This window comes from Mirounga leonina, unplaced genomic scaffold (assembly GCF_011800145.1).
Source record: "Mirounga leonina isolate KUSES-001 unplaced genomic scaffold, KU_Mleo_1.0 Mir_53, whole genome shotgun sequence".
Taxonomy (NCBI): domain Eukaryota; kingdom Metazoa; phylum Chordata; class Mammalia; order Carnivora; family Phocidae; genus Mirounga; species Mirounga leonina.
In genome coordinates, this window is record NW_023270807.1 from 37,261,926 (window position 1) to 37,274,858 (window position 12,933).

Below are 12,933 nucleotides of genomic sequence, written 5' to 3' on the forward strand. Positions count from 1 at the left end.
ATTTTATATCAGTTTGACAACCACGTGGTGAAGAAGAAACTGATAAAAATTTGAACAATGCTTCTGGTCTTTCTACATACTTTTTTTTTTTTGAAGATTTTATTTATTTATTCATTAGAGAGAGAGAGAGGCAGAGGGAGAAGCAGGCTCTCCGCCGAGCAGGGAGCCCGATGCGGGACTCGATCCCAGGACCCTGAGATAATGACCTGAGCCGAAGGCAGACGCTTAATGACTGAGCCACCCAGGCGCCCTTTACATACTTTTTATTGTATTTGAAGTTTTTCTAATTCATCAGTAAAGCAGAATATGCAGAATTTAGGCATGTTTCCTCCCTCCCGTTGTTACTCTAGTAACAGTTTCCTTTCCCCCTGGAATTTAGTGTCATATGTCCATTCTTTCTGTAAAATAATATTTTGGAAAAAAATGACCTTATTCTTCAACCCAGGTCATACAAATTAGAGGGTATTTCTCATATTTTAATACCTAATTTTGCTAATAATTGTGCCTTTAATGACTCCGAAGTTATTTCCACCTGTGTATTTTATGAAGTGTTTATCCTCATCTGATTATTTTTTATCCTGTGAACCGCAAGGCATCTCATCATATCTATAATTTCCAAGCAGGAGTCAGTCCAAAGTAGGCCAAGTCCATGCTGGTGGGCTGCTTTGTGTGGCTGTGCATGCAGCTCTCTGATGTCTGGTGGGGCGAGCGATACTGCAGGAGCTGGACCCGGAGAACTGCATGTCTCAGTGAGCTGTACTTTTCCAGTTCCTCTGAAATTTTTCTTTAAAGAAGTGCCTTGTCTGTGCACAGGCGTCTGTGATGGTTAACACAGTGATAACAAACTTAGCCGCTCACTTACCTTTTTAACAGCAAATGCCATACGAATCTAGGCCTTTGGTACCTATAGGTCCGTGTGACATAGAAGAGTACCATTAATCAGATTTGCAACTTTAAAATTTTATTTTTGTTTTTAAAATGTCTTTCTGAAAGGCTTTGTCTCCTTAGTGTTGGTAGGCATAAGGCTAGAGTTCCAGGCCATGGCCCTGAGCCCTGCCCATGCATTAGAATCACCTGGGGGCTCTTAAAAATCCTGATGCCTCGGGGCACCTGGGTGGCTCAGTCGGTTAAGCGGCTGCCTTCGGCTCGGGTCATGATCCCTGGGTCCTGGGATCGAGCCCCACGTCTGGCTCCCTGCTCAGCGGAGAACTTGCTTCTCCCTCTCTCTCTGCCTGCCTCTCTGCCTACTTGTGCTTTCTCTCTCTGTGTCAAATAAATAAATAAAATCTTTAAAAAAAAAAAAAAATCCTGATGCCTGGGTTGCCCCCCAGGCTAGTTATATCAGAATCTCTGGGGGTTGGACTGAAGCATCAGTATTCTTCGACAGTCTCTAGTTTATTCTACAGTATGGCCAGGATTGAGAACCACTGGTTTAAGGCAGACATTTATATTCTGTCTTTAACTCAAATGCTTTATTACCAGTTTTCATTGTTAATCCCACCTAGTTTTAATTCCCTTATTTTATTAGGGTTTTCTCTGAAGTATGCTGCAGTTCTTTGTTAGAAAGAGTAGAAGACATTGGTTTTGGCTCTTAGGGGGGAAACATCTGACTAACGTCCTTTAATGTGAGATTTAAGAGCATGGAGGACACTGGGGAGAGGGGATGGCAGGTCTGTGGGCAGTTGAGGGAAGGGCCATTCAGTTGTCTTTGTACACATTTGCATGTGCTAGTGGCATGGATGGGTTTGGAGTTGGGCCCTTGGTGGGGGATCTTAAGCTCTTTTGTGTGGATAGTGGGCAACTATAAAATGAAAACTGGCATTTATTCCAATCTACCTTTTTTCTTCTATAAGGGTAAATAGTAGTAGATAGCTCCCTTTATCCTGTAAAAGCAATATCATAAGGCATATGTTTTTAAAAATTAGGGGATAGTTATATTTCTGCTCTTCCTTCAGTATTATTTATTATAGTAGGTAGCTTATTGAACAGTTACAGGCTTTTAAAATGGATCTCCTTATATGATTGCCATAATTTCTGTAGTCTTCAGGGTCCTTGAGTTAGTAGTAATACTGAGCAGCCCATGATGAGTCAAAAAGCCTCTAGAGAAAGGGGCAAGTATTATTCCTTCTGTCAACTCACGTGTAGTAGGTGACTTCCCATATAAGTTGGCTATGAAATCTTATTGGCAATACTTTGAGGCATTTCTGAGAAAGCCTATGTCCGTTGATGCAGAGATGTTTTCTACTGCATGATTTATAAGTAAGTATTTAATTAATAGGGCACTTAGTTATACACACACACACACACAAACACACACACCCCTTAGTTGTTACTCTATAAACCTTGTGGCAACATGGTCATAATTTATGATTCTGATTTTAATACTGTTAACAACTTTACCGAGACTCCTCAGCTATTAAAATTATTTAAATGATTAAGAAAATATCTTATAGATAGTTCTGTAGTAAATACTTTTTTTCTCCAACTACTTAAAATTTTTTGCATTTATTGGAAAGTAGCAGACACTCAGTTTTTATGGCATGGATATCATGGAATGACTGGTTTACCAGAAGGCATCTTGGAAGTAAATAGAAATGATGCGATTGTAACATCCATTCTGACACACCTTTAAATAGGGAAAGGGCAATGCCTAGAGCACCCTGTTTAATATAAAACAATTTAATGCACTAATGAATGATCCTCATCAAGGTCAAGCATATAGGAGATGCTCAATGATTAAGAATGCCCATTCATAAATGAGGAAAGAAAGATCCAACAAAGGGAGAGGAGGTGTTATTGATGATGGGAAGGCTTGCTGAAGACAAATTCTGGAGGTAGATTGCTCATTGGGAAGAGCAAGAGGATTGGAGTTAGATGAATCTGGGTTGAATCTCAGCTCTACCAACATTAGATAAGTTCTTTTAGGTAGATGTAAAATGAAGATGATGATGAGAATGATAATGACAAGGAATCGAGGTTAATGGGGAATGCTTGGCACTGAGCTCCCTGACACATGAACAAAAAATAAATACCAGTTTCCTTCCTCCTTGGCCTTGATAGTCTGATGGGAATTGCCATTGATTGCTTAGCAGCAGAAGAACTGAATTTTTTTTTGGACATGAGGATTTTATTGTTTAATTCTGTCTTGCAAAGACCTGGATCTGTCTGGTTTAACAGATTATACCTGTGGGAAAGAAAAGAACAGAGGTTTAAGGGTGTGGTGAGTTTTTTCTTCCCAGTAGTAAAATTGTGCTCAGTTCCAGTCCAGTAGCAGAAGTGGAAGATCCTTAAGGGGCGCCTGGGTGCCTCAGTTGTTAAGTGTCTGCCTTCGGCTCAGGTCATGATCCCGGAGTCCTGGGATCGAGTCCCGCATCGGGCTCCCTGCTAGGCAGGAAGCCTGCTTCTCCCTCTCCCGCTCCCCCTGCTTGTGTTCCTCTCTTGCTGTGTCTCTGTCAAATAAATAAATAAAATCTTAAAAAAAAAAAAAAATTCTTTAAAAAAAAAGAAGTGGAAGATCCTCAGGCCTGGCAGTCTGATTTCTTCTGGGAGTAAACTGCTTAGAAAAGTTTGTAGGAATTCAGCTGTTGTCCTGTTTAATTATTTTGAGAGATATGTTAAGAGAACTTGATTTTCATTCTGTCTCTGTATTGTTACAAAAAGTTCTGATTTGATTTCTGCCCTGTTTTGATTTCTCCATCATGTAATTTTCAGTGTTCTTCCACAGTGGACCCTACGATTTCTCTCTCTTGAGAAAAACATCATCTCTCCTTGACTGTTTCAAGAGTTTTCTGTGGGTCAGTTTATCTGTCACCCTTGGGTTTTTTTTTTTTTTTTTTTTTGCCTCTGCAGTTTTTCTTAAGATACAGTTAATAAATCATGTTATAAGCTGTGGATAGTTTTCTGTTGTCTAGGTACAGGTTACATTCAAATTCTTTCCCATGGTGAAGCCAGAATCTTTTGTCAGCCCTGTCCCTTACTCTCCTATGCCTCTGCTTTCTTTCTGCTCTGGGCGCACTTTCCCCGAGCTGTTCCTCAGGCCCCCGCTTCTGTGCCCTTGTTCATGAATGTTCCTGGTATGACAGGCCTCCCTAATGAAAGCACTGTGTTCCCATGACACTTGTACTGTATGAAATCTTTCTGGCTTTTCCCCAGTTTGAACTAACTCCTTTGTGTTTCTCTCCCAAATTACTTGTACCTGGTACCTTTGCTTCACACTAATGCCTTTTGCCGTGTAGTAGAATTAGTTGTTGGCTTGCCTTTTTCTTAGTTCTTTGACGGTAGGAGGTCTGCCAACTAAGTATATGACTTTAGGCCATATCCATATGTTCTTATTTACCATTTCGGTCCTCCCAGCCCTTATTTCAATGCCTTTACATTGTGGTGCTGAATATAGTATATGTTCTGTGAAATCGTCTATTCTGATGAGGCAGAATATATTAAGTTTGGTTTATTTTCTCCCTGAAAAATATGTCTTAATTTCATTTTTAATGTTGAGATTATGTTGTTCTTTTGGTCAAGTTTATTTAATTTCCTAGGCCACTGATTTTTACAATGAGTGATGGATGAATGAACCATAATACTAAAGCTATGCTGTACTGCTTTGTAGCTAGGCCCTCACAAGTTAGGAAAACCAGAGAAAACCCCTGAGAATGGACTTTAGTTTCAGGATTATCACAATAGTAAAAATCAGTGGAAATGAGTTCTGCTTGGTTAGCAATAAGGTGTCTGCAAAAAATTGACTTTGAGCTCTCCTTTTTACTACTCACAAGACTATATTTTAATCGTAATTGACAGTATAATAATTGATTACTGACCTGTCTCTGGCTATGCCTCTTTTTCAGAATTAAGAATATTTTTACTTTGTCTCCTTATGCGAGAGAACACACTCTACGGAATTAAGTATACGACTTCTGGCCACATCCATATGTTCTTACAAAGTTGTCATTTGCAGCTTTACTGGCAGATAGACTATACTTAAAAAGAAGGAGGTTAGTTGTGGAAATGCTTATGTCTCCAGAATGTCGCATGTGAATTATTCTCTGTCTTCATAACAAGCCTGTAATTAGTTCATATACGTAAGGCATATGACGAACTATCATGTCATCCATCAAATGTTGTATTCCATGGTGAAATGAAAGACACCTAATTCCTAGACTGAAAATTGGCCAATTATAATCTTTCTCTATTCTGGACTGTCAGTCTAAGGGTATTATCAATATTTTCAGGTCTTGTGAGTTTTTAAAGAAAAGGGTCATTTATGTGATTCTACAATGAAATAATCTTTTCACCTCTGAGCCTTCATAATGCTTTTCTTGTAATGCTTTTATAAAATTCATTTAGCAGAAATGCCTGATTATGAGGTCAAAAAGTATTTTGCAATTTGGGAGGGAAAGGGAATATGTATTTCATGAACCAACATTTTATAATTTCTTTTTGGTACCTGCAAGATCCATTGTCAGATTCCTCTTGGAGTGACATCTCTGTATGAAAAGTAGTGGTGATTTCTGACCCCTGCAAGGTCAGTGAGGGTCCTGGAGCAGGGTCCCCTCACATGGGTTAACAGACTTGATGGGGATTGCTAGCACCCTGGGAAGATAGACATCAAGGCTTTGAAAGACACCTTTGAATGTGTGTATTATGGCTTGTATTATAATATTCAGCACTTGGGAGAAACATTATCTTTAGTCACCAAAACTGAAGATTAAAAAGGGATTACATAGGGTGCCTGGTGGCTCAGTTGGTTAAGCGACTGCCTTCGGCTCAGGTCATGATCCTGGAGTCCCGAGATCGAGTTCCGCATCAGGCTCCCTGCTCAGCGGGGTATCTGCTTCTCCCGCTGACCCTCCCCCCTCTCATGCTCTCTCTCTCATTCTCTCTCTCTCAAATAGATAAAATCTTTTAAAATAAAAAATAAAAAGGGATTACATAAATGTTTTGTGTATCCTAAGACTTGGGGAAGCCTGAGTTATTTGAAGATACATGTTTAGCATTTACCTGGGAACAGATTGAACTGTTAATGATTCTGAAATAAATAAGAAGGGGGTATTGAAAGTTGGTATTGCCCCCCCCATGGGTATAAATAAAATAGTATTTTAAATGATACTAGCAAAATAACTGTGATTGCCTAAATTTTGTGTTTTCTTTTCCTCCATTTCATAGGAGCAATTTCCTTAGTATCTGTGGTTGTCAGTAAGGTTTTAGAGTAAAACATTGGTTCTAGTCGTGCATAGTAACTATTTGATAGCTGTATAAAAAAAAAAGATTTATTTATTTGAGAGGGTACGAGCATGCATGCCGGTGCATGTGTGAGTGGGGGGAGGAGGGGCAGAGGGAGAGAATCCTCAAGCAGACTCCCTGCTGAGCACGGAGCCCAACATGGGGCTCAGTCTCAAGACCCATCGGATCTTGACCTGAGCTAAAACCAAGAGTCAGATGCTCAACCGACTGAGCCACCCAGGCGCCCCACTGTGACAGCTTTTTAACAAAGCCTAGATTTCATGGGCTGGTTTCGATATATCAGATGTAAAAAATAATAATAATAAAATCTTGAAACCAGAACCCATAAACATGAGCCTATACAAGGCAGGCTTTAAAAAATGTTCTAGTCAGAGGAAGGTCTTATTTCCAGAGATGCAGCTGAGGCTTAGACCATCCCTGTAGCAGTTACCTCGTTGAGGTCTCTGCTTGATCTGAACAAATGCATGTCAATTAGACAAAAATGTGCTTGAATCTGTATCAGGCAGTTCAGTGGCCACATAGAGGCCACGCCTGCAATAGGTTTACAAGTTGTATGGTACTTTATAAGATGGGTATAATTTAGAGAATGGAATTGAAGTGTGAAAAAATTGGAAGGTGATTAAAATGAGAGACTTCTTGTTACGCTTGTTCAGGTGTGATACAGTAAACATTATAATTTAGGTGTGGATGTTTATGGGTTGGAAAATTACAGGTAGCTGAAAGTCAGTTTAAAAAAACAACTTATCTTTTTCAATACAATATTGAGGATCTTCTAAAATAGCCCAAATAATCAAAAAGTAAGTACTTAAATGTATGATATTTGGTCAGTACTGTGCTTGACTTCCAAGGTTGGAAAAGAAGTTTACTTGCTATATCTTGTGAGTTTATTATTTGGTTAGAGAGGCAAGACCCCTGAGATGGACACATAGAAGGACACTACATATGATGTATATAGTTTCATTTGGGGTTATATTTATTCATAGTCATTCATTAGTTGATTCATTTCTTCAACAAAAACTGATTTCTGGAGGTTGTGGTGACCAAAAAAAAAAAAAACAAAAAAAACAAGAAACCGAATCGATATTCCCATGGAGGAGACAGATAATAACAAGCAAACTGGTAAGCAGGAAAAATTCTGAGAGGGGTAAAAGCTGTGCAAAAAATAAACCAGGTTGAAGCGCTGGAATGCCTGTGGATGGGGCAGGGTTGCTAACAGACTTGGTGGTCAGACAGACCTCACTGAGAAGGAGGTGTCTGAGCAGGGTCATCTGAGTGGCCCCGGAGGCAGGAACTAGCTTGCATGCTCAGTGAGCAGACACAGAGCAGAGGGAGTGAGATGAGACCAGAGAGAGGCCAGCAGTACAGACGAGGCAGGGCTTGTTCCAGGGGGTAGGACTGGAAGCACAGTGGGAATCCTTCGGTGAGCATGAAGCAGGAGCTTTGAACTTTCTGCTGTGGTTGCTGTGTGGAGAATGTAAGTGGGAGGAGAAGCAGACTGCTGGGTAGGAGTCCACGGCTGTGGTCCATCAGGGACGTGATGCTGGCTTAGATAAGGTGGGAAGAGACAGCTAGAATATGTAAGGCTCTACTTTTGCAAAATAGAAAATAAAGTGGCAAAGATGACCCTGAAAAGGGAGTAGAATTCCAGCTGAATCCTGAAAGATTCAACGTGAATTAAAACATGAACAGATAAAGAGGAAATAGGTATTTCTGGGAGATTTGAAGATGGGAATGGAAATGGCATGAATGGGTCACACTCCACTTCTCTGCTATCCAAAGAAAGCAGAACAAATATAAATTAATACAAGATCATGGTTCTCATACTAGAATCACCTGGGGATCTTTAAAAAATACTGATATCTGGGTTCTACCCCTGAGATTCTGGCATAGTACTTAGCATAGAGTGTGGTCTGGCATTGGAATTTTGAAATGTTCCAGTCAGCTAAGTGTGCAGGTAAGGTTGAAAACCACCATTGTACGATCTCGTAAGTAGGAGACCTGTAGCCCAGCAAGAAACCCATGAAGCAGGCTGAGTGTTTAAGTTTGGGAGTAGTGCGAAGTAGTGCTTTTGAGACTCCCAAGATGTTTATTTAAAAATACAAGTTCCTGGAGCCCTCTCCTGGAAACACTGATTAATTGTACCTAGGAATACTTCATTTTAATATGTTCCCCTTATGGTGATACAGGTTGGGAAAAATTGCACTGGGTAAAAGATCTCAGTGCTTCTGATTTTTGATAGAGTGAAGGGGGCACATCAGTGGAAATGAATGCCAACCTCAGTTGTCTAGCAGGGTGGGCTTGGGGGACCAAGCTGGCTTGAAGGTAGTATCTCAGCAGTACAAGTGTGAACTGTTGGAGCTCTGATCAAGAGCTGAAGGCAAAGCGGTGGCATCAGGGGCTCGGTGGAAAACAAGTTCAGGCAAATTCTTTTGGAAAGAGACTTGGGCAGGGAGAGATTAGAGATGTGTATGATCTCAGCAGGAAAGCTAACGGGCTAGGTTGTAGAGAGCTGTGTCATTGGGCACTGACAGCATTGGGAGGCCAGTGAATGGTGTACTGCTGACATCCGTGATTGTATCGTTTTTACCAATTCTGCATGGCATTCATAACATCCACACCCTGATGAGGTGGTGGATTCATTGGTTCGCCTGGTAGAGGTTGTACTCTCATGGGTTTGATGTTATTCTGTAGGGCTGTAATATATGTGTTCACTGTCTCTCAACATGGTACTTCCTGTTTGTTAGGAAATGAAATCAGGACTATGCTTTTTACCTATCCTGCATATCTTTGCCCCCAGATGACTGAATCCAAAGAGAAATTGTTTTTTCTTATCAGCTTCTAATTTTGTCCTAAAAACTCTTTTCAGTTAGAGAGATTCTGTTTATTTATTTATTTAGCCCCTTTTTATTCAGCAGCTGTTCGGTACAAACAGTGTGGAGAATGTGAAGAGAGATGGGTCTGTGCCCTGCCCATAGGGTCACACAGTCTGTTGGGAGCAAGATCACACCACTAATTACCCCCGATGAGACTATGGTCCAGAGGAAAATACTGATGTTTAGAGGAGAGAGTGATGATGTTGTTTTAGAGAATAGGACTTTTAAAATTCTTTTTGGAGGATGCTGCTGACTTTAAAGGACGGGTAGGATTTAGAAAGCTATGGATACTAGGGTATTTCAGGCAAGAGGGAACAGTGTAAAGCACAGACACAGGCATCTGCTGGCAAATGATCTAATTTGACTGTGGCATACAGAGCATGAGGAGGTGTTCTGGAAAATAAGATGAAAAACTAGGTTGGAGCCTATTAAGAAGAGGTGTGACAGCCAGTGGAAAACATGCTTTATTCTGTAGGCAGCAAGGAGCCTTTGGAGATTTTCCAGCAGGAAAACAGAAGGAAAACTAGCATTTATTGGGTGTGTTATGCATGTGCCAAACAGTATGCTTTCTGGAAGTGGTTCCTTTAGGTAATCTGAGGCATAGGTTATTTGGGTACAGTAATTGGGCATCGTGTTTAGGGTTGTTTGGAAGAGGGAGGAGCTAGAGACAGGAACAGCTCAGTCATTGCCCCTATCTTATGTGTAAGTATTTTGGCATAGGAAAAAGATGATATAAAAAAGGTTTTTATTGACTGAGTAAATTTCTCTTGAGCTCTCTCACTCAATATCCTGGCTCTGGGATATGGCAGTAAACCAGCAGTCCGAGACTATTGTGGAGTATATATTTTGTGGGTGGGACAGATTATACTGGCAGAAGATGATCAGGCAGTAACAAGTGAGATTTAGAGAATAAAAATAGGGAGACGTGACAGAGACCAGTCTGGTGGCTTCTTTAGACTGGTTGGTCACTTAAGGTCTCTCTGAAGAAGTGACATTTTAACAGACACTTGAATGATAACGAGAAACCAGCCTTGAGAAAATTGAGAGGTTCAGGGTGGAGGGAGGATCCCAGGCAGAGGGAATGGCGCTAAATGGGAACAAAGTTAGTGAATCTAAGGAACAGAAAGGTGAGGCAAGATCAACATTATTTGTCAATGGAGTGTATATGGGGATCACGGAAGAAGTCAGAGTTGACCCTTAGGTTTCAAATGTTGGAACAGAGAATAATAGCAGTGTTATCAGGGAATTGGACCAAGTATCAGTGAAGGATGCGATTTCTTTTGGACTTGTGTGGTTTAAAATGCTGAGAGCTAGGGACTTTAGCTTGGGAGAGGAGGCAGGATGGGACAGAGAACTTTGAGAATCACCTGCCTAACAGAGTTCTTTGAGGCTCTAGGAAAGGTGGGGGCATCCAGGAAGTTGGAACAGGAAGAGACAGCCAAAGACAACGAGGAAGGTTTAAATTGGCAAACTTAGAGATGAGAGAGTTGGGGACAAGCAAGAAAGTTCAGGGTCTGAGCACTGAGCATGGGAGAGATAGCACTATCAAGTAGTCCTGGACCAAGCTGACACACAAATGTACGTTTTGTCTTGTGAACCTAATGCAGTGAAGACAATTCTGTTAAGACGAATCACTCCATTAGCTTATAATTTCATGCATTTGACATTGCTGTCTCTCTTGATGTATTCAAAACTAGAATTAGGATGCAAGCAGCTAGAGTGGGATTAAACAAAACTGTAGGCTTTTCTTTGTCAGCATTTCTCAAATATGCTTTGCAATATGCCAAAACATATCCTTCCCGAGGCAGAAGACAAACAATTGTTTTAAAGTGAAACACTGTCATTTCAGAATCGTGTGGTACTTGAAAATAGCAATTTCTGTTTGACCACCAGGTGGCGAAAACACTACTTTTTAAAAATTGTTCAACTCATCAGTACATGTGAGTGACTATTATTTCTAAGACATCAGGGTTGGTAGTGACAAGTTATATATGCCCATGATGACATTTCAGTGCATTTGAAGAAATGCAGTTTGATTTAACCTTTTGTTAATATGTATATTCAACAAGTATTCACACCACCAACTATATAGTAGGGCAGGCATCAGGCAACAGAAATTCCCAGATTAGTAAACTCTGTGTCTGTCCTCAAGAATCTCTCCCTTCCAAGAGGGAGTCACTCATACACTCAGAACAGGTTGATGAGTGCAGTAATAGAACTATGTGTAAGGGGAGCCCAGATGGGGAATGATTTCCTCTGCTCTGGGCAGAGCAGGGAGGATTTCACAGAGGATTTGAATCAGGGTTTGAGGAATCAGTCCATCTCTGGGTTATAGCATAAGAACACCCCACGTAGTGGTGACTACTTGTGCAAATGCCTAGTTGTATGAATTAGTATGATGTGTTTTGGTAAACTGTAAGGGTTTAATATTACTTATACATAAGCAAGAGTGAGCATGGAGGCAAGGCTGGAGAAGTAAGCAGGGGCCACACATTGGAAGGCTCTGTGGGCCACGCTGAGGATCTTGGAGGTCTCTGGTAAAGGAAGCCGTTGGAAGGTTTTAAGGATGATAACTCGGTGCTCAAACTAGTATTTCAGCAGGGTGACTGTCAGGTCAGTTCAGAATATGGCCTAGAAGAGGACAGAACCAAAGGCAGGTAGATTGGTTAGGCAAGGGTATTGCAGTAATCAGTGCAAGAGATGATGATGGTGTGAACTAGAGTAGGGGTAGGGGAACTAGGAAAGGACAGGTTCACATGTGTAATGATGGTTGATTTTATGTGTCAACTTGACTGTGTCACCTGGTGCCCAGATATTTGGTCAAACATTATTGTAGATGTGTCTGTAATGGTGTTTGGGACAAGATTAACATTTGAGTAGACTGAGTAAAGCAGACCACCTACCCTAGTGTGGATGGACTTCATCCAATCAGTTGAACTCAAGAGAACAAAAAGGCTGAGTAAGAGTGAATTCCTTCTTCCTTACTGTCTTTGAGCTGGGGCATTGGTCTTTTCCTGCCTTTGAACTCGACCTGAAACATTGGCTTTTCTTGGGGCTCGAGCCTACTGGCTTACAGACTGGAACTTAGACTGTCAGCTCTCTGTTGTAGGCCTTTGTAGTTGCACTGGAACTATATAATACCATTGCTCTCCTAGGTCTCCAGCTGGCTGACTGCAGATCTTGAGATTTCTCAGCCTCCATAATTACATGAGCCAATGCCTTATGATAAAACTCTTTTCTCCCTCTCTCTTGTATATATATCCTAGTGGTTCCATTTCTCTGGAGAGTCCTGACTAATACAGGTACAGAAGATGGAATCAGCATAGCATGGCATTTCACTGTATGTGGGAGGTGAAAGGAAGTTGCCAAGGGTGATCCTTCGCTCGGGCCTGGTGACTGGAGAATAGTCTTGCTATGGGCTGAAATTGGCGGTAAGCAGTACAAACAAGAATTGTATGTTTATGTGCAGTTCACGAAGATGATTTGTACAGCTTTATAAATAGAAAGCCTTGGGATTTTCAAGGTGTACAGAAAAAGGTGCCTTTTAGACAGTTGGTTCTCTGGGTCTAATTTTATAAATAATATAGGGACTGTAGAAATGGATGACAAAAGACATCAAGATTTGATGTGGATGTGAAAATCTGGGGCGCAGCAGAAAATACATTTGATTCAGGGGTGGGCATTTCTAGGGTAGGATGTGTAGCAGGCGGGCACAGCTCTATTTTGTTGAGCATGCTTGAGAGCCACTCTTAAATGGTAAGTGGGATGAAGATGGAATTTAACAACTGAAAGAAGATGGAAGAGACAAGGGCCCAGTAAGATG

At 41.0% G+C, this 12,933-nt stretch overlaps 1 protein-coding gene across 3 annotated transcripts in view; it reads left to right on the plus strand.

Moving 5' to 3' along the window:
* The window catches only part of MEI4 (meiotic double-stranded break formation protein 4), a 237,039-nt gene that overhangs the window by 47,657 nt on the left and 176,449 nt on the right, over window positions 1–12,933 (plus strand). The gene's annotated exons all lie outside the window — the stretch shown is intronic.